This window comes from Giraffa tippelskirchi, chromosome 12, assembly GCF_054371585.1.
Source record: "Giraffa tippelskirchi isolate mGirTip1 chromosome 12, T2T-mGirTip1v1.2.pri, whole genome shotgun sequence".
Classification (NCBI taxonomy): domain Eukaryota; kingdom Metazoa; phylum Chordata; class Mammalia; order Artiodactyla; family Giraffidae; genus Giraffa; species Giraffa tippelskirchi.
The window spans coordinates 117,711,404-117,734,215 of NC_137286.1; positions in this window are offsets into that span (position 1 = coordinate 117,711,404).

The following is a 22,812-nucleotide window of genomic DNA, read 5'->3' on the forward strand; positions in this document are numbered from 1 at the left end:
GTCTTTGCACATTTATATATATATATATTTTTTAAAGACTTTGTTTTGTTAATAAGGATTTGCTTTATAGATCAAAAACACTATAAGAATTATAACTGAATATTTTTACCAGTCCTATACAATGTAAAAGCATTTACAACATTTGCTTTCCTTGCATCATTTGTACTGAGAAAAGATTCTGGAAAGAATCTGAAGTACTGTAAAGCTGTCTTCAAGGCTATTTTTAACCTAAAAACTAATTGCTTATAATTGCCAAAATGCACTATAAATATATCCTTAAAACCTGCTGCTGTTAAGTCACTTCAGTCGTGCCCAACTCTGTGCGACCCCATGGACAGCAGCCCACCAGGTTCCCCCATCCCTGGGATTCTCCAGGCAAGAACACTGGAATGCGTTGCCATTTCCTTCTCCAAGGCATGAAAGGGAAAATGAAAGTGAAGTCACTCAGTCATGCCTGACTCTTCACAACCCCATGGACTGCAGCCTACCAAGCTCCTCTGTCCATGGGATTTTCCAGGCAAGAGTATTGGAGTGGGTTGTCATTGCCTTCTCCACCTTAAAACCTAAAACATTCTAAAATGAATGTCTTTGGTTATCTACTGACCAAATGATATTCAAATTAAATGTTTCCCAAAGAGTGATTTGGCTACCCTGATACTATTTCAAGTTCTCTTTGAAGCCATTGATTCTTTGGGCATTTGAAAACCCTTCATTTTCTTCTTCTATGCTACCCACTCTGTGATCACCTAGAGTTGAAACATTTAGGTCTTCTTCATTATAGAAGGGACTCTAGTGACCAAAGGTAATTTACCCACTATCTTCAGAGTAACCTAGAGTCTGGAATCTTAGTCATTTTTGCTGTGATGGCAGAATGAACTTCTAGAAGTTCATGGGCCCAGAGTGTCTTCTTCAGATTTCTTGCTTGGACAACTACCTTGCTTATAAGACAAATAGAATGACTGTGTGTGTGTGTGTGTTAGTCACTCAGTAGTGTCTGACTCTTTGTGACCCATAGACTGTAGCCTGTCAGACTCTTCTGTCTGTGGGGCTCTTCAGAGAAGTATACTGGAGTGGGTACCCATTCCTTTCTCCAGGGGATCTTCCTGATCCAAAGACAGAACCCCGGTCTCCAGCATTGGGACAGATTCTTTACTGGCTGAACCACCAGGAAATACCAAATTTTTAATTCTTTCAGTAACTAAATTGAAAGAATTGTGTACCATTTTGCGAGTATTTAATTTGCAAATATTTTAAATGAGAGCAATACTGGTAAGGAAGGAGAATAATGTATAATTTAGAGTAGAATTTCTGTAGCCTCATTACTCTGTGAATTTTCAACCCACTGTGTGTCAGCTATTACTTAAAATCTTGGTTTTAAGTCTTTAAATCTTGTGCCTTGGTTTCCTCCTTGAAGGGCCTAATAGTGGCTACCTCACTATTGTGAGTATGGAACAAATAAGTTTCTGTGAACATTCTTATATTGCCTAAGCTATGACAAACTTAGACGGCATATTAAAAAGCATAGACATTACTTTACTAACAAAGGTCCATATAGTCAAGCTATGGTTTTTTCCAGTAGTCATACATGGATGTGAGAGTTGGACTATAAAGAAAGCTAAGTGTTGAGAATTGATGCTTTTGAACTGTGGTGCTGGAAAAGACTCTTGAGAGTCCCTTGGACTGCAAGGAGATCCAACCAGTCCATCTTAAAGGAAATCAGTCCTGAATATTCGTTGGAAAGACTGATGCTGAAGCTGAAACTCCATTAGTCTGGCCACTTGATGGGAAGAACTGACTCATTGGAAAAGACCCTGATGCTGGGAAAGATTGAAGGCAAGAGGAGAAGGGGATGACAGAGGATGAGATGGTTGGATGGCATCACTGACTCAATGGACATGAGTTTGAGCAAGCGCCAGGAGTTGGTGATGGACAGGGAAGCCTGGCATGCTGCAGTCCATGGGGTCACAAAGAGTCAGACATGACTGAGCGACTGAACTGAACTGAGGACATATTAATAGATCCACAAATGTTAGCTATCGGTATAAATAGGAATTCCTATAAGTTGGTACATGCTTTTGAAGAAGCCATTTGCTCCATATGTATCAAGAGCATAAAAAGTGCTTAAATTCTTCATGTAGTAATTTTCCTTCTAGGGAAACAATTTTCACAAAACAGTCAATAATTCAAACAGTTATGTACAATAATTTGTATTAAAACAAGAGTTTCGTTGAATAAAACCTAAACCTCTAACATTTGGAACAAAATCAATAAAATTAAGATATTGATAATGAACTTTATAAACACAACTGAAATAATTGGGATGGTACATTTACAATAGGTCAAGATAGAAAAATTAACACCTAATTTACTTTCCTGCTTTAAATCATTAGAAAGCTAGGTAAAATATATGAAAAAAATACTTTCAGATTTCAGACAATTGGCAGATCAGGACCATGCTTCCTGGGAAGATGGAAACAAATGAATTTAAACATATGAGTAGTCCTACTTTACTTAGAAGCAATTTCCAAGCTATATTGTAGTGAGGAAGAATCCAAAAGAACTTCACTGTTTTGCTGAGTAAAGATAAGTATCAGGAAAGAAGCTGTAAGAATCACAGTACAGATCTGTAGCATGCCTGCTTAGTCGCTCAGTTGAGTCTGACTCTTTGGGATCCCCATGGAGGAGTCCACCATGCTCCTCTGACCATGGGGATTCTCCAGGCAAGAATATTGGAGGGGGTTGCCATTCCTTCCTCCAGGGGATCTTCCCAACCGAGGGATCGAACCCACATCACCCACATTGCAGGCGGTCTTTATCCTCTGAGCCACCAGGGAAGCCCAAGAGTACTGGAGTGAGTAGCATATCCCTTCTCCAGCAGATCTTACTGACACAGGAATCAACCCAGGATCTCCTACATTGCAGGCAGATTCTTTACCATATGAGCCACCAGAGAAGTATCTAGTATCTAATAAATGGTTACTAAGAGTCAAAGAAGCAGGAAAATATGATCTCTATGTGGGATATATACCAATCATTAGAAACATAAGAGAAATGAAAGAGGTAAATGGACAAGGATTAAAACATCTACTTGTAGATATGCTTCTTATGTTTAAGTTATGGTATAAGTCATGAACATAACAAAAAATATAAAATATAAAAAAGACCCAAATAACTTCTAGAGATGATAAATACACTATCTGAAATTTAAAAAGAAAAATACACAAAGAGGGATTAAGAGCAGATGAGATAAAGCAGAAGAGATAATTAGAGACTTGAAGATGTGGTAGTGGAAACTATTCAAAATATTTAAAATATAGAAGAGAAAAATGAATGGAGTATCAGTGATCTTGTGGGACAACATTAAGTGTCTACCATACATGTAACTGGAGTCCCAGAAATCAAGAAGAGAAAAGGGCAGGGTAGGAATAAGTGCCAGAAAAAGAGTTTAAAGAAATAATGGCTAAAATATGTCCAAATTTGACAAAAATATAAATCCACAAATGTAAAAAACTCAATGAACATCGAAAAGAATAATCTTAAAGAAAATTATACAAAGTTATAATCAAATTGCTAGAAGCTAGTGATAAAGGGAAAATTCCAAAAAAAAGCCAAAGGGACAAAGGTAAACCAGCAGACTATATGTCAGAAATTATGCAAGCTAAAAAAGAACAGAGACAGAAACACAAATACTGTATGATTTCACTTATGATGAATACTATCTAAAGTAGTCAGATTCATAGAATCAGAGCGTGGAATAGTTGTTACCAGGGGTTAGCTTGAGGGAGAACTGGGGAGTTACGAATCAACAGGGATAAATTTTTGGTTACACAAGAAGAATGAATTCTAGATGTCTGCTGTACCACATAGTACGTCTAGGGAGTGATAATAGGATTGTACATTGCTAAGATTTGCCAAGAAGGTGGATCTCATGTCAAGGGTTCTTTCTATAATAGAAACAAAAATGAAAAAGTATCATCTGGAATTATTTATCCAGGAAAAAAAAAAAGCAAAGCTTCAAAGTTGAAGGTGAAATAAAGACTTTTAGAGAAAAAAAATGAGAAAGTGTATGACTGAGAGTCCCAAACTACATGAAATATTTAAGGAAGTTCTTTCAGCAAAAGACAAGTGATATGGATGAAAGTTCCATCAGTAGAAAGACATTAACAGTGCCAGAAATGGATCTTGGTTGCAGCATGCAGGATCTTTGATCTTAATTACAGCATTAGTTTACATGCTGCAACCAAGATCTGGTGCAGTCAAATAAATAAATAAATATTTTTTTTAAAAGACCGTTTCACAGGTCCCATTAGGCCAAACCTGTTTTCATAATGCTATGTCATTGTTTGTCTTTTCCATTCTCATTATCTCATGAATATACAGTGAAGTTTTTCTGAGGTTAATTCATGTGTACAATGATTGTACAATGAAACGTATCAACTTTGAGATGATCTGCATAACTCACGGAACTAGTGAATTTGAACAAAAACTAAGGAGTAGTCTTTTAAATCATGTGTAGGTAAAACGTCTATTTTAATTGCAATATATATATCAGTGTGTTTAGCAAACATTAGCTTGATATGTGTTTGGATTTCACTAAATTTTTAAAAAATTGCCAGTTCCTAATCTTGCATGTAAGGAGCTTAGAAGTCACCATTCCATCCTAGTAAGTAAAAAGCTGAAAAGACTGGAAAAAAATCAACAACTCTTCCTGGATCTACAGGAGAGAGGAGGATGAAGAACAAATCGTTGCCTCCAAGATTAAAAACACCAACAGGCAAATAGCAACTTATTGGAGCAGAAAGATTCACCAGCAGAAACTACTGCAGGAACCAGGGCCAGGGTAGGAACACCTTAACTGCAACTGACAAAGCACTGAAAGATAAGAGCGGACAACATGACAGTTAAAAAAAGCTTCAGAGAGACCTGTCATGGGACAAGGGAAGGGCACAATATTGTGAGCTCCTTTAGGAGCTTGATCAGATTCCTAGGGAAGTTTTAGAAAAAAATATTCTTGAGCTTCCAGAAGAAGGAGCAGAAGAGAACCCTTCTTCTGTATTTTGAAATACATCAGAGCACTCTTTCTCCTAACATTGCCTGCCCTTAGGGGAGACTAGTTAACCAAAGCCTAACACGGTGTACCATCAGAGCCTATTTGACCTGGGAAAAAGAGCCACCCAAATCCCACTCACTCAAGCCATCCTGTCTCATCTAAGAAGTGAAGAGAAAACTGAGAAACACTTGTGAAGTTCACAACCCAAAGGCAGAGGCTCACTTAAAGACTGAAACCTAATCACAGGACTCTAGAACACTTCACCCCACACACAAAACCCATGGGCATATTACTAAAGGTCCATTTGCAGCAGTTCCTTTTACCCAGTATGTCATATCTGACTATCAAGAAGAAATTATAAGCATATCGCACTAAACCCTAACACAATAATACATACATCCTTTCCAGCTACATTTGGAATATTCACCAAGACATGAATTATGGGTCATGATACATTTCTCAATAAATCTGAGGGTTTAAATTCATTTTTTAAAAATTTGAAGTGGTTTCTGACCAGTGTATTTAAGTAGGAAGCAATAAAGAATGACAGAAAAATCTGCAAGAGTTGAAATTAAATGATACAATTTTTAATAATATGAGATAAAGAAAAAAACATAAAAATTAGAAAATACTTCTAATGGAAAAATAACGAAGGCACAACATACAAAATTTATGGAATGAAGCTAAAGTAGTAAGAGGAAGGAAATCTTCAGCACTATATGCTTATATTAGAAATAAAGAAGGCCTCAATGTGAAGATCTAAGTTTCAACTATGAGAAATTCGCAAAAGGCAAATTAACCCAGAGTAAACGGATTGAGGGAGGAAATACAAATAAGAATTGAAATTTAAAAAAAAAAAGAACAATTGAGAAAACTCAATATAACCAAAAGCTGATTCCAGAAGATTAATACAATTAGCAAACCTCTACCCTCACTGATAAGGAAAAATATCAGCATGAAAGAGGGGACCTCACTACTAACAACACAGACATGAAAAGAATAAGAGGAAGTATTTTGAATGCTCTTATGAGAATAAATTGATTATTATATAATAAATTTATTATTACAGAGGTGAAATGGAGAAATTCCTTAAAAGACAACCACCAAAGTTTACTCCAGAAGAAATAAATTAACATAAATAATCTTATATGTATTTTAAAAATTAAATTAGTAACTAAACACTTTCCCACCAAAAACAACCCCAAAAGAAAAAACACATCCATCAGGCCCAAATTACATCAATGGTTAATTTTTCCAAACATTTAAGGAAAGAAATAAAGGAAACCAATTCTACACAAAGAAAGTGCATAAGGAAGTCCTTTAACTTATTTTACAATGAGAGTTACCCTGTAATCAAACCACACAAAGATTTTAGGTTATAATTTTCTTGTCATATCACTTAAGGAATAAGTATAAAAATTCCTTAAGAAAAATATATGGCAGGATTGTGCATCATAATAAGTGGGGCTTATCCAAAAGAATCAGGAGAAGGCAATGGCACCCCACTCCAGTACTCTTGCCTGGAAAATCCCATGGACGGAGGAGCCTGGTAGGCTACAGTCCATGGGGTCGCTAAGAGTCAGACACGACTGAGCGACTTCACTTTCAGTTTTCCCATTCACGCACTGGAGAAGGAAATGGCAACCCACTCCAGTATTCTTGCCTGGAGAATCCCAGGGATGGTGGAGCCTGGTGGGCTGCCGTCTATGGGGTCGCACAGAGTTGGACACGACTGAAGCGACTTAGCAGTAGCATCCAAAAGAATCAAAGTTAATTTAAGAATCCAACAATAGGAACTCATAAATGAATTAAAAGATAAAAACAATATGGCCATATCAGTAGATGCAGAAATAACATTTGACAATATTCAGTACCCATTCAAGACAAACTTCCAACATCCTAGGAATAAAAGGGAACTTATCCACTTAGATAAAGGGCATCTACAAAAATCTATAGCATACACAAAGGTATAACAATTACTCCTTCTAAAATCAGGGACGAGGCATGTATATCCAAATGCATCACTTATATTCAGTATTAAACTGAGATCTTATAAGCGCAAGAAGAAAAAATAAAAGGTAGAAGAAAGAAAGATGTAAAACTGGTTCTATTCAAGCACATAGTTTTTCACATAGAAATCCCAAAGGTATCTAAAAAAAGATATTGGCTCTAATAACTAAATTTATCAAGTTTGCAAGATTCAAGATTAATATACAAGTCAATTGCATTTCTTATAACAATAAATAACTGGAAATTTAAAATGTTAAACTATTGGTTATAATAATATCAATACTAGAGCATTTAGGGTTAAAAATAACAAAATATTTAGAAATTCTGTAGACAGAATATGATAAGATATTGCTAAAAGAATTAGAGAAGATCTAAATAAAATTAGAGATATACCATGATTATGGATGGGAATGCTCTGTAGTGTTATGTTAAATCTTTCCAAATTGATACACAGATTTAACAAAATACCACCTAAAATCTCAGCAAGATTTTTTTGTTGAAATTGTTAGGCTGATTCTAAAAGGTATTTGGAATGTAAGAACTCAGAATAGCCAAACAATTTTTTAAAGAGAAGAATAAAGTTGGAGGATTCAGACCATCTAATTTCAACACAAAGTTATAGTAATCACTGCAATGTCATACTGAAACCCACACATATGTTGTCAACTGATTTTCATCAAAATTCATGATGTAACCGAGCAAAGTATAGTGTTTTCAACAAGTGATCCTAGAAAATATATGTATAAAACACACCACAGTAGTCATCTTACACTATAATCAAAATAGATCTTGTGCCATGTGCTAAGTCATGCCCAGCTCTTTGTGACCCCATGGACTGTAGCCTTCCAGGCACCTCTGTCTATGCGCTTTTCCAGGCAAGAATATTGGAAAGGATTGCCATTTCCTCCTCTAGGTGATCTTCCTGACTCAGGGGTTGAATCTGCATCTTCTGTGTCTGCTGCATTGTATGCGGATTCTTTATCTTCTGACTCATTGGGGAAGCCCCAAATGGATCTTAGTCATGAGGGTAAGAACTAAAAGTATAAAACTTCCAGAAGAAAACGGAGTTGCAAACTTGGATAGGGAAAGATTTCTTAGAAAGGACACAAAGAACAAAAGACCAAAAAAAAAAAAAGTCAAATGAGATATCATCAAAATTTGAAGAACTTTTGTTCTTCAAAAGGCATGATTATGAAAATGAGGAATGGAACCACAGACATGGAAAAAACACTCACAGACTTTATATATTATAAAGGATTTGTATCTCGAATATGAGAGGAAACTCTTACAATTCAGTTTTTGAAGGTTCAATAAACAAATTTTGAATAGACACTTCAAATAATGTACATTAATGGCAAGTAAGCACCTAGTTGTGAGTTGAATTTTGTTTTCTCTTTCTGTGTTGATTACTTAACCTCTAGTACCTCAGAATGTGACTGTATTTAGAGATAGGGTCTTTAAAGAGATTAAGTTGAGGTCCTTAGGGTGGGTCTTAATTAGATTTGATCAGTATGTTTGTAAAGAGAGGCAATTAAGACAGCACACATAGGAGGAAGACCATGCGAAGACACAGAAAAGAGAAGATGGCCAACTACAAGCCAAGGACAGAGGTCTCAGAAGAAGCTAGCCCTGCAGACATTTTGGTCTTGGACTTCTACTCGGCAAGATATGTGAGAAAATATATTTAAATAAATTTATACTGTTTAAACCACCCAGTTTGTGTATTGTGATATCAATGGCTCAGCAGGTAAAGAATCCGCCTGCAATGCAGGAGACACAGCAACGCAAGTTTCATCCCTGGGCTGGGAAGATCCCCTGGATCTTTGAGTGGCAACCCACTCCAGCATTCTTGCCTGGGAAATCCCATGAACAGAGGAGCCTGGTGGGCTACAGTCCACAGGGTTGCCAAGAGTTGGACATGACTGAATGACTAAGCATAAGCAACCAAGTTTGTGTTACTGTGTTATGGCAGCCCTAGTAAATTAAATACATACATGAATATGTTCAATATCACTGGTTATAAGAAAAATACAAATTAAAATATACTCATATGACCGAAGTTAAAATAGGTTTCCAGTATCAAATGATGGCCTGAATGGAGCAACTGGAATTTTCATACAGTGATGATGGGAATGGAAAATGTACAGCCCCTTTGGTAAACAGTTCAGCAATTTGTTTAAAAGTTACAAACTTTTAAACCCAGCAAATGAAACCCATGAAACCCAGCAATCTACTCTCAGATATTTACATAAGAGAAATGAAACATATGTTCACTGAGTCAGATTCAAGTATTCGTAGCTGATTAATTGATAATAACCCCCAAATGAAAACAACCAAAATGTTCAACTGGTGAACAGATACACAAATTTAGTTTATCCATATAATAGTTATTAATCAGCAATTAAAAAGGAAAATATTATTGATTCATGTAACATTACGGATAAATCCCAAACCATTATGCCAAGTGAAAGAAGCCAGACCCAAGACTAAACACTGTATGTTTCTATTTATATGAAATTCTAGAAAAACCAAAACTATAGTGACAAAAAGCAGATCGGTGGTTGCCAGCTCACCACCTCACCATCTGTGCTATATATTTTCTCTCTCTCAGGATTTTTGCTAACTCTTGGCTTCTAAATCTTCTTGGTATCTTCTGCTGCCATGTCTGTGTGTGCCTTATATCTCAAGATCAATTTCTTCCTTTTTTTAATAATCCGTTCTTCCTTCCATCCTTCCTTCCTTTCTGGCTGTCTCTGGTCTTTGTTGCTGTGTGGGGTTTTCTCTAGTTGTGACGAGTGGGGATTACTGTCTAGTTGCAGAGCACAGGTTCTAGGGTGTGCGGCGCCCAGGCTCAGTAGTTGTGGCGCCATGCGCTTAGTTGCTCCAAGGCATGTGAGATCCTCCAAGACCAGGGATAAAACCTGTGCTTCCTGCAATTGAAGGCAAATTCTTCACCACTGATCCACCAGGGAAGCCCATCAAAATCAATTTCTTGAGAGAAAGGATCAGATAGTTCCAAACTTTCTGACTCTAAATTACAACCTAAAGGTTAGTGATACTTCTTTGAGAGCTGAGGACTAATTCCTTCGTCTTCCCTTGAAATTGGGCTATAATTAGCAACTTGCTTCTAACAACAAATAGAATGTGGCACATATGATGATGTGTGCTTCTGAGATTCAGTCTTAAAAGGCATATGAGTTCTTCCTCTTGTCTTTCTCTTGGATCACTTGAGGGAAGGAAGCCAGTCACCATGTCATGATAAGACTCAAGCATCCCTGTGGTGGGGCCCACTTGGAGAGGAACTAACGCTTCCTGCCAATAGCCAGCAAGGAGCACAGAGTGCTTATCATCAGCCATGTAAGTGACAGTCTCTGAAATGGATGCTCCAGGCCCAGTCAGGGCTTCCCTGGTGGGTCAGACAGTAAAGAATCTACCTGCAATGCGGGAAACCCAGGTTCTATCCCTGGGTTGGGAAGATATCCTGGAGGAGGGAATGGCTACCCACTCCAGTATTCTATTCTTGCCTGGAGAATTCCACGGAGAGAGGAGCCTGGCAGGCTACAGTCCGTGAGGTTGCTGAGAGTTGGACACAACTAAGCAACTAACACACACAGGCCCAGTTAAGCCTCAGATTACACAATTCCAGCGACCATCCTGACTACAATCCCAAACCAGTTTAGTGATCCCTGAATTCCCAACCTTCAAAAAGGATAAGGTGGTGAATATGTATTGCTTTCAGAACATAAGTTTGGGGTACTTTGTTTTACAGTAATACTGCCCCCTATAAGGGGAGTTGCTTTTTTTCTTCCCCTAAACTTCTCAGGATTATCTTAGGGCCCCCAGCATAAAAATAACCCAACTGTGTTCTCCTAGCAAGCACTCTAGGCTTGGAAATTTACCTTACAGCAGAGATATAGACAAAGAAAATGCTATTATTGGGCAATCCAGTACAAAAAAAAGAATCTGAAAAAATGGTTTGTCTGCATTAAGATAATATTAATAATCTGCCTAGTATTACCTTTAAAAATTCAGAAACCATTTTCTTCCATATAAACATGATTCCAAGTGAAGACAAATTATTTTAATGAGGGGTTTCAGAGAAGAATAGAGTTCCTAACAGCTGGTTTATAAGATATTTTGCTTTGAGTTTCTAGGATTGCCACTGATAGCATGGTAACAGTTAAAAGGCTAAGTCAGTTATCCTTCTTGGTCTCTAATGTACAGTAATATTTAATCTAACTCTGGTCAAAGACACCTTTGTGAATCTAGAGTCTATCCTGATAGACTGCCACAATGAGTTTACAAATTCTCAGCTTCTTTGAAAAATATTTCCAGCCTGGCAATTGTGCCTAGTTAAACTCGCATAATTCTAGTAGTTAGGGTCCAAGTAACTCATGGTTTTCTAGTGGTTTATAAATCTGATGATTTTGAATTACATGGTTTATGACATATTTACTACTTCACTATATATATTAACTACTGCTTTGTAAATGAAGTTCTTTTTTCACAAGTGGTTCTGTCCCCAAGGAAGCTGAGACTCTAAATTCTAGTATGTGTGTGGAGAGTTATCCACTTCTCTTACAATTGATTTATATAGCTTGTCCCAACACACCCTCTTACTTGAAATAATTTATAAATTCTTGATATCAATAAAAATTGATATCGGTATTCACATAGGCAGACTAAATTTAAAGGAAATCCTCAGCATCAGTTTACTACCTTTTTTCTGTACATTCAGCTTTCCCTTTAATGGATCTCTTTTTACTGGAATATCAGCAGAGTAATTCAGAATGAAAGCACACATTGATCATGGATCAGCCACATCATTTGATTGTATTGTGACATTATTCTTCCCATTACCCTTAGCTGAGTATAACTACAGTAGCCACAAAGACACTTTTCTATAGGTTAACCTCTTTACAGGTTAAAGATTCCTCAGGATAGAGTAAATATGAAATAAATCTAGCAGACGCTTATGTTGGATCAATACCTCTTTTATGAAGGTACTAAAGCATCTCATTTGATTACTGTTTGGAAGAACAAGGCAGCAGGAATCATCTCAGTGGGCTCACTCATCCATTATGGACCCAGGACAGAATATTCCTAGGAATTCACAACTTGATTTTGGGGAAAAATAAAAATAACGCTTCCATTTCTACTAGCTGAAGAGATGGATGCCAACGGAGCTAGTCTGGTTGTGCCCTCTCTTATTATTTGGTTGCAATATATGCTTCATAATTGGGAAGATTCCCTGGAGTAGGAAATGACCAACCATTCCATTATTCTTGCGTGGAAAATTCCATGGACAGAGATGCCTGGTGGGCTACAGTTCATGGGGCTGATGAGTCTGATAGGCTACAGTCCTTGGGGCCACCAAGAGTTTGACATAAATAAGCAACTGAACACACACACAAATATGCTTCATAATTTCACCTTCCAAATCCATAATGATAAAGAGAATGTTATGATAGTAAATAGCTGCTGACTGCAGCAAATAGGTAAAAATAAACCTTTTCATAGAATTCTTACTGTTTAAAGATACAAACATATTTTTAAAGTTTCTGTTCCAAAGAATAATGCTTTATTTCTTTTTAGTTAGAACTGAAAACAAGAAACTGTTACATAGACAACTGACACAGGCTACTGAAGTAGGGGGGATTAAAAGACTGAATACCACCTCCAAACCTCACATCTCCAGGTGGGAAAAAAAGAGAAAAGACAAGATGAATCTATATAATTCTGATTAAGTCTAAAATTCTTTAAAAGATTCTTTAGCAATTTATGATAATGTATAACCATATTCTTTTCTCCAAAAAGACTTATGCCTACAATTGTATTTATTCCTTGTTAAGGTGAAACAAATATCACTCGACTTGAAACAGATGTGAAATTATCTTTATTAGATACTTTTCTTTGACGTTGGTATTTTAACACTGTGATTAAACCAGATGGAAGACAACTTATTTTTTTCCCTCTCTTTAAAGATAGAGAGGAAGAAAATAAAACACACATGCACAACCAGGTACTTTCAGATTCTAGTTGCCATAACAACTTGTCAGCTTCCATCACTAAATTATGTTTTGATCACCTTTATGGATTTGTGTGTGTGTGTGTGTAACAAGTTAGGGATTTATTTATTTCACTTAATTATTTTCCATTGAGGAAATTATTCTCCTTTTGGAAAATGGCTCATTGTCTATTTTATTAAACAAAAGCAGAAGAGTACTAGAGACACCCCCTCAAAACCATAAAGCGCAAAAGCTCCCCAAAGAAAGCTTGGAAGTAAGATATTGCACTTTCACAGACTTCTAATGATATTTTTAAAGGGTATTTGGTTTCCATGAAAATTAAATACTTTGGGTAGTTTTACAATGTGAGAAATAACCACATTTTTTTCTGCTTCAGTAGACCAATTCAAAAATTGATTATGATGACACCATCAAAACATACTGCAGTAAAATGCCTTCCTTCTGGCCTCTTTCACCCATTGTTTAATCGCTGGGTCTGAACACATCTGGAAAACAGCGAAATCAGTGGGAAATGTGAGGAGCTGGTAACGAAGCAAGTTGCTCCCTAGCAACAGCGCTCAGGAAAAATTGGCTCCTTTGTCAAGTGGCCCCAAAGCAGGAAGTCAGGGGGCTCTGGGGGATGATAATGGCTTACACAAGGTGTGAAAGATAAGTTAATATTTATTCAGTGTCCTCTGTAAACAGGACACCCAAACTGAAAAGGAATGGAAAGAGCCATGCTGGCTAAGTGCACACTGATTCTCACACTTCTGTGACACAGAGGGCCAATTTGTGTGTATCCAATCCATCATAGACTGTGACTTTTGTAAAATGTCAATAAAAATGTATTCAGGACAGTGAAATTACAAAGACATCAAAAAATGCAAAACTAGTGTCACCCAACGTAAGATCTTTCTGATTAGTTGCTTTGTTGTTGTTGCTCAGTCACTAAGTCAGGTCTGACCTTTTGTGACTCCATGGACTGCAGCATGCCAGGATCCCCTATCCTTCACTATTTCCCAGAGTGTGCTCACATTTATGTCCATTGAGTCAGTGATACTATCTAACCATTTAATTCTATGCTGCCCTCTTCTCCTTTGTCTTCAGTCTTCCCAGTATCAGAGTCTTTTCCAATAGGTCAGCTCTTTGCATCAGGTGGCCAAAGTATTGGAGCTTCAGTATTAGTCCTTCCAATGAGTATTTAGGGTTGATTTCCTTTAGGATTGCCTGGTTTGATCTCCTTGCTGGACAAGGGACTCTCAAGAGTCTTCTCCAGCACCAGTTTGAAAACATCAATTCTTCAGTGGAGCTTTTTTTATTAGTTGCTTAACAGTTTCATTGGAAGGATTGACGCTGAAGCTGAAACTCCAATACTTTGGTCACCTGATGGGAAGAACTGACTCACTGGAAAAGACCCTGATGCTGGGAAAGATTGACGGCAGGAGAAGAAGGGAACAACAGAGGATGAGATGGTTGGATGGCATCGCCAACTTGATGGACATGAGTTTGAACAAGCTCCGGGAGTTGGTGATGGACAGGGGAGCCTGGAGTGCTGCAGTCCATGGGGTTGCAAAGAATCAGACATGACTGAGTGACTGAACTGAACTGAACAGTTTCTAAACACTTATCCTCAGTTTCTATCTGGCCCTCCTTAGGAGTCAGAAAGAGGTCAGAGGCAGCGCTTATGAGTACAGATCATGGCACTTTAAATAGCTATGGTTTAGAGCTGATCTTCTCAAGCTTGTTGAGCATCAGGATCACTGGAGAGCTTGTTAAGTGCAAATCCCTGAACCCTCCCCTGGGAGAGTCAGATTCAGTACATTTGAACTAGGGGTGGATAATTAGCATTTCTAACAAGCTCATAGGTATTGCCCCTGTAGGAGTTACAGCACTACAGAAGACTTATATGGCACCAGTGTGTCATGTTCTCACTGTGGACATGCCATTATACTAACGAATAAAAATCCTGAGAGTTGAATGAGGGTAAGATTACCCAGGAGGCAGACAAGAAGCTAGAGCTTTAATCCCTTTAGAGGTTCACCATCATGCATCAACCTAGAGGGGTGGGATGGGGAGGCAGATGGGAGGGAGGTTTAAAAGGGAGGGGATATATGTATACCCAGAGCTGATTCTTGATGAGGTTTGAAAGAAAACAACAAAATTCTGTAAAGCAATTATACTTCAATTAAAAAATAAATAAAATTTTAAGAAGGTAAATATGATGGCTTAGAACTCAAAGTTCTTCAAGATGTTCTTCATTTGCCATTTTTTCCTTATTCTGCACTCCTTATAAGTATGGAATTTATGCCTGAGACACAGGGAATCATGGGTAGACGAAGTTGACAGTGACTCTGACAGAACCTGACGGTTCTCCTGTTCTCCTGCCTTCTCATTTTTATTCCCTCTGCCCAGAAAGGCTCATGCTCCCCCCACCCCTACTCCAATTCCTCCTCCTCTTATTCTTTTGTTTGACAAATATTATGAGCTACCTGTTAGAATTTTTATAAGAAGTTTAAATGAGTTCATGCATTTAGAAGGCTTAGTCAGGAACTAGCTCATGACAAGGACTCCATAAGGATGCTGATGTTGGCAATGAAGATGGCAAACAGAACAAGCTTATATAATGATTATTTAGTTCTTTGTTTTGTAACTACTGACTTTTAAGTCACTTCAATTAGACTGTGAAGTTCATTGGAGGAATTATATTTTTTACATCAACTTTTCCATTTCCTAGTGAGGTCTCTAAGATACAGGAAGGTCTTCCAAAACATTTGCTGAAAAAAAATGGTAAAAATTTGAAGAGGTCATGACACACATCGATATTTAATCCTATTCTTTTTCCACTATGCTATGTTGCATCTTTTAAAATTTCTCTTTATCCAGCCTCCCTATCACAGTTTAAAAGCACACTAAAAAATCTGTCATTTAAAATAATCCTTGGGCAAAACAATTAAGTTATTCATTAACTTACTTGAATTATTTAAGATTTTTTAGAAATGGCTAAACACCCTTCATTCCTGTAAATGGTATGCAGGTATATAACTCGGCCCCCTCCTTAAGAAAGAACTTGCCCTTCAGCTTCAAGTTGTACACTTTCAGGATCTGTCTCAGCTTTCAACTGAAGGCTATGATCCTCTAAAATAGCCCCTTTTTGATGACTGAGTATAACAGGGAGCTAGGTTTGGCTAGGTCTGCGTAGTTCTGGATTCCTTTAATGTGCGCGTGCTTAGTCACTCAGTGTCCGACTCTTTGCGACCATGGACTGCAGCCCTCCAGGTTCCTCTGTCCATGAGGATTCTCCAGGCAAGAATACTGGAGTGGGTTACCATGCCCTCCTCCAGGGGATCATCCCAAACCAGGGGTCAAACCCAGGCAGTTTCTCTACCAACAGAACCTCCCTTTGAACTGGTGAAACTCCAATTTGCATCATAGTATGAGGCTCTACCTCCCAAGTCTGCTGTCTCCCAACTTTCCCCTCACAGGTATCTGAGCAGCAATGCTGTCTGAACGCTTTCCTGCCCAATTCTGCATCACTAGCAGCTCATCTTTCACAGGTGTTGCTTACTCCCTGTGTACATCCAACTTCATCTCAGAGTTTCCCTTCTAAGGGCATAGAGGCATAAAAATGCAAAATTATGCTTTTGGCTTTCTCAGTGGGATAGTAAGCATGGAATCAGACTGGGGTCTACTAGGAAAAAAACTTGAACAATATATAAGTGAGACCTGATGAGCACAGCCCTCACTAATCTGAAATGAAGCATAAAAATGGGTAATTGTATCCTCTGCTTGCTGAGACACTTCATTCTTTCCCATTTGTTGGGGTTCTAGCACTACTGTTATTTGAATCTCACTGTTTCCATCTTCATTTCTCTCCATTGTGTGTGTTCCTGATGCTTCAGACTCCAGGACCAATATCCTCAATTTGTTTGTATTCAGAGAGGCATCTGTGTGTGAGTAAAGGCAATTTTAGATGTTTTTTCAACTATTTAACAATGAGAGCACAAAGATACAGCCAAATTTTCTTTTTTAAATGTAGACAAAAGCTGCAGCTATGTCAACACTGGAAAAGGTAAATTTATTCAAACACCTAGTAATAAATTGTGAGGAGCATTTTGTACTAAATCAGTGGTTCTTAGTTTTTTGGAGCCTCAAATACCTTCAAATATGACACAAAATCTATAGACTCAATCCCTAGATAAAAGCATGATTATTAGAATGAAGAGCTTAAGGTATTGGTTCTACTATCATCCTTTCATTTTAATCAGTATTTTACTGATAATTATGGGTATATACTAGGATAATATTTTGCTGTATAAATGCATGTTTTTTACTCCCAATCATTAATTTTACCTGTTATTCTACAAACAAAATGATTTTGAAATTATGACTTGGGGAAAGAAATTTTCAACAAAATAAATAAATAAGCACATTAATACATATATGTATGTATATGTGTATGTATATGTGTGTGTGTGTGGTGATAATTTAGTTGCTAAGTCATGTCTGACTCTTGTGACCCTATGGAATATAGCCCCCTCCAGCCTCCTCTGGCCATGGGATTCTCCAGGCAAGAATACTGGAGTGGTTGCCATTTCCTTCTCCAGGGGATCACCCCAACCCAGGGATCGAACCTGGGTCTCCTGCATTTCAGGAAGATTCTTTAGTGACTAAGCCACCAGGGAAGCCTATATACATATAGGTGTGTAATATATATATAAATATATATTTTAGTATATATACATATATATATATATATTTAGTATTTAGTTTTTAAAAGCTGGTTTCTTGGTTTGAGCAATGCATTTGAAAGAATACCTGCCTACCCAATTATTTTTCATCTTCTAGCAGATGAAACTTCCTAGTGAACAGATGGAAGAAAACAAAATTAGAGTAGTCAATATATGCGACTAACAGTGAAACTCCACATTCAAAGGGAAGAGAAGGGGAGAACAGCATTTTCTGAAAACAACTCAAGCACTTGAATACACAGTAAAGAAATAAATACAAGTATATGTAAAAATGTCAAGCATGCCGAGGCACTGAAATCTCTTTCAAATCTAGGAATGTGATTCTATTTTGCATAGAAGTGATTCCTGGTAATTGACTTAACTAATACTGTATAACAGGTACCCCTCCCTCAGGTGAAATAGCTTAAACAAAAACCTTTGATGCAGCTCATGATTCTGAGAGTGAGAAACTTAGTCTGGGATCAACAGAATGGTTCTTCAGTTTTCAGCTGAGCTCTCATGCATCTTTAATCAGCAGCAGTGGGGACAGTCAGATTCAGAGGCTTTGCTGATATTGTCTGGGCTCCTTCTCATACATGGGACATCGGCAAGGACAAGAGAGTTGACGTATCTCTGAAGCATATAGCTGGCCATCTTCCAGCCAGCTAGCACTGTAAACAGAGGTGGGGGCTCCAGAGAGAACAAAGGAATCGTATGAAAGGCCTGTTGGGGAATCAAGTTGGAACTGAAAACCTGTTATTTCCACTACATTTATTTGCCAGAGGAAGTCACAAAGCCAGTGAAGATTCAAGGAGATGGTAAAAAAAAAAAAAAAATCTACCTTGTGATGGTCGAGGCTGCAAAGTCACAATACAAAGATTATGGACCAGAGAACAGTGAAGCATTGTGACCATTTTCACAAACGATATCATTTAACAAACAATTTGGATTAAAATCATCTTGATCTCAGAATAAAAGCGCAACACTATCTGCCTCTATTTTACAATGACTTGTACCATCATATCTATTTCTTACAGATAAATAGAAAAATTTGCCATTAGAGGCCCAGTGAGCACTGTGGTCTTTTGAAATATAATGTTAACTAGTTCACCAGAGCATTCAAGTGCCCTATTAGAGTCTTTTAGAGTCTGTGTCCTACCACTGAATGTCCACATGGAAGTTTAAGTAAAAGTTTCTCAACAATTTCTGGCTGCAATTCCTTCCCTTGCTGATATCTACGAGGACATCAAAATAGAAACTTAAATCCTATCCCTTGTCTAACCTTTGCAAGGTCTTGGCTTCATGCTCCTTTGGTTAGACCATACCCACATTGGTGGACCTACTCTCTGTGATCTGCTGCAATAACTGATGTGTCTCTCTGTGCACAGATTCAAAGATTAGTGCCATAATTTTAATATTTTGGAGGATTCATAGGCCCCTTTGAGAAGCTGATGAAGGCTAGAGACCCTATAAAAATGTATCCATCACACATTGACACAAAATTTTGTACATAATTTTGGGAGGACCACAGACCTCCTAAAAGCTATCCATGGTCTATGGACCCCATTTAGAGAAATATCCTCTAGATTATGGCAATATGTGCTCTTGTACTATGGCATTCAGCTAATAGAATCAGAGGCAGCAGTCGAAGTAACCTGCAGGCACAGTCACCAAGTTCTGCCTTCCTGAACGATGAATGTTCAGACATTATTTATTCTAGGAGAGAGAAATCCCTGGTTTTTCTCCTCAAATGTGAAAAAAAAAAAAAATCAGAAGCAAGCTGGTTAAGTGTGGGTCTCAACATCAGTAGCAGAGAGAGCAGAAGATGGCGGAGGAATAGGACGGGGAGACCACTCTCTCCTCCACAAATTTATCGAAAGAACATCTGAACGCTGACCAAACTTCACAAAACTACTTCTGAAGGCTGGCTGAGGACGTCAGGCTTTCACAAAAACTGCGCATTATCTTCAAAAGAGGTAGGAGAAATTATAAAAGATAAAAAGAGAGACAAAAGAGTTAGGGACGGAGACCCGTCCCGGGGAGGGAGTCGTAAAAGAGGAGGAATTTCCAAGCACCAGGAAACCCTCTCACCGGCGGGTGTGGGGGAGGATTTTTTATCTCGGAGGGCAACGTAACTGGGAGGAAAAAATAAATAAAATCGACAGATTACGTGCCTAAAGCAACTCCCAGCAAAGAACCCCAGACGCTCGCATCATCCGCCACCAGCAAGTGGGGGCTGAACGGAGAGGAGCGGGCGGCATTGCCTAGGGTAAAGACCGGGCCCGAGTGCCCCGAGGGCAATCTGAGGGAGCTAATGTGAGATAGTAACCTAAACTGTGGGACAGCGAGAGAGAGAACTATCCCGCGAAAAGCCCAACTCTAAGGCACTGCCGGCCCGCTCACAGAACAAAGGACTGAGCGATACCAGAGGAGAGCTAGCCGGCTGCGGACTGCGCCATCCCCCGCCGGACACAGCGGGCAGGCGGGGCCCGCCAGAGCCGGAAAGGGGCAAACTCGGCTCCAGAGAGGGCACCCCCTACCAAACTGCAAACAGGCTCCCAGTTTTTTAAGCAAAGACTGCCTGAGATCCCGGAGGGTCGACAGCAGCCGGGAGGGTCGCAGCCAGAGACCAGCTCCCCAGAACCGACACAAAGCACACCGGAGCCGGGCGCGCCCGTAAACCGAGGCGGGGACCAGGGAGGTGATAAGCCGCACCGCCCCAACAGGGGACAGCGCCCTCGCCAAACTCCTGGCCGCCTGGGCAGCTCCGACCGGGAACGGCACAAGCCGCGGGCAAAATCGAGTCTGCGCCTTTGTGGAGTAACCGGGAGCCTGAACCTGAGCGGCTTAGTCCTGGGAAGTGCACGCAGCTCAGGGCCCGCTCCCCGGCCGAGTAACCTGAAGCCTGAGCAGGGTAGACGGGGAAAGCACACACGCCGTGAGCGGGGGCGAACCCAGTGCGGCCGAGACACTGCGAGCTTACCACACACACGCCAGAATTGCAGTGTTCCTTCCTCCCCACAGCACGATTGAACAAGCGAACCTAAAGAGATCACCTCCACCGCTTTGTTGCAGGGCGGAAATTAGATACTGAAGAGATCTCCAAACAGAAGCCAAATAAACAGAGGGAAGTGCTTTGGAAGGGACAGGCCAACAGATTAAGATCCCTGTAGCTAATACCGACTGCATTAAAAAGGACCTACAGATCTTGAAAAGTATAAGCAGGAATAAGGATCTATCTAAAACTGAGCAGATCCCACACTGCTCAAAACAGCTCCAGAGAAAGTCCGGGATATATATATTTTTTACTATTATTATTTTTTTTAATTTTTTTTTAATTTTTTTTTTTTTAATTAAAAAAATTTTTTTTTCTCTTCTTTCCTTTTTCTTCAAGTCCTCTATTACACCTTTAACTTTCATTTTCATAACCCACTATTAACTTGCAAAAAAAAAAAAACCCTATTTTTGAAGCAAACTACATACATATATCTTATACCTTTTGTGTTTTTTTTTTTAATGTTTTTTTCCTGTTCTACATTTTTTTACTGTTTCTTTTTTTACTGTTTTACTGTTTTTTTTTCTTTTTACACTGTTCCCTTTTTTCTTTTTTCTTTTTTTTTTTTTTTAGATTGTAAGTTTTATAAGAGTCTAACCTCTACTCTAGATTTTTAATCTGTGTTTTACATATTTGATATCAACTTTGTACATTTAAGAACCCAATCTTTAGGACCCATTTTTACTCAGGAGTGTGATCACTGGCCTGATCACTCTGTCCCCCTATTGATGCTCTTTCTTCTCCCCCAGGGAACCTCTATCTCCCACCCTCCTCCTCCTCTTCTCAACCCAATTCTGTGAATCTCTGAGGGTGTTCTGGGTACCGGAGAACACTTCAGGAACAGGATACTGCCCAGATCTCTCTCTCCCCTCTTAATTCCTCCCTTTCTACTCATGCTCACCTCTGTTACCTTCCTCCCCCCTCTCTATGTATCTCTGTGAATCACTCTGAGGGTTCCAAACTGTGGAAAGCACAGAGGGAAGTGCTTACTGGCTAGATTGCTCTCTCCACATTTGAATTCCCCTCTTCCCCTCCTGGTCACTACAACCCACCCCCCCCACCTCATCTCTCCATGTAACTCAGTGAACCTTTCTGGGTATCCCTCACTGTGGAGAATCTTTTCACCATTAACCTAAAAGTTTTATTATTGAGGCTGTATGGAAGGAGAAGTCTTGAGGCTACTGCAAGAATAAGACTGAAAGCCAGGGGAAACATTAATTAATAAGAGACCATCCAATAGCCTCCATAAATTCACTGAAACCAAGCTCCACCCAAGAGATAATAAGTTCCAGAGCAAGACATACCACGCAAATTCTCCAGCAACGCAGGAACATAGACCTGAGCATCAATATACAGGCTGCCCAGAGGCACACCAAATCCATAGACATCTCAAAAATTAATACTGGTCACTCCATTACACTCAAGAGAGCAGAAATCCAGCTCCACCCACCAGAACACCGACACAAGCTCCCCCAACCAGGAAACCTTGACAAGCCACCTGTCCAACCCCAACCGCAGTGAGGAACCTCCACAACAAAGAGGAACTTCATACTACCAGAATACAAAAGGGCCACGCCTAACACAGCAATCTAAACAAGATGAAAAGGCAGAGAAATACTCAGCAAGTAAAGGAAAATGAGAAATGCCCACAAAGCCAAACAAAAGAGGAGGAGATAGGGAATCTATCCGAAAAAGAATTTAGAATAAGGATAATAAAAATGATCCAAAATCTTGAAAGCAAAATGGAGTTACAGATAAATAGCCTGGAGACAAAGATTGAGAAGATGCAAGAAATGTTTATCAAGGACTTAGAAGAAATAAAAAGGAATCAATATAGAATGAATAATGAAATAAAGGAGATAAAAGACACTCTGGAGGGAACCAACAGTAGAATAACGGAGGCAGAAGATAGGATAAGTGAGGTAGAAGATAGAATGATGGAAATAAACGAAGCAGAGAGGA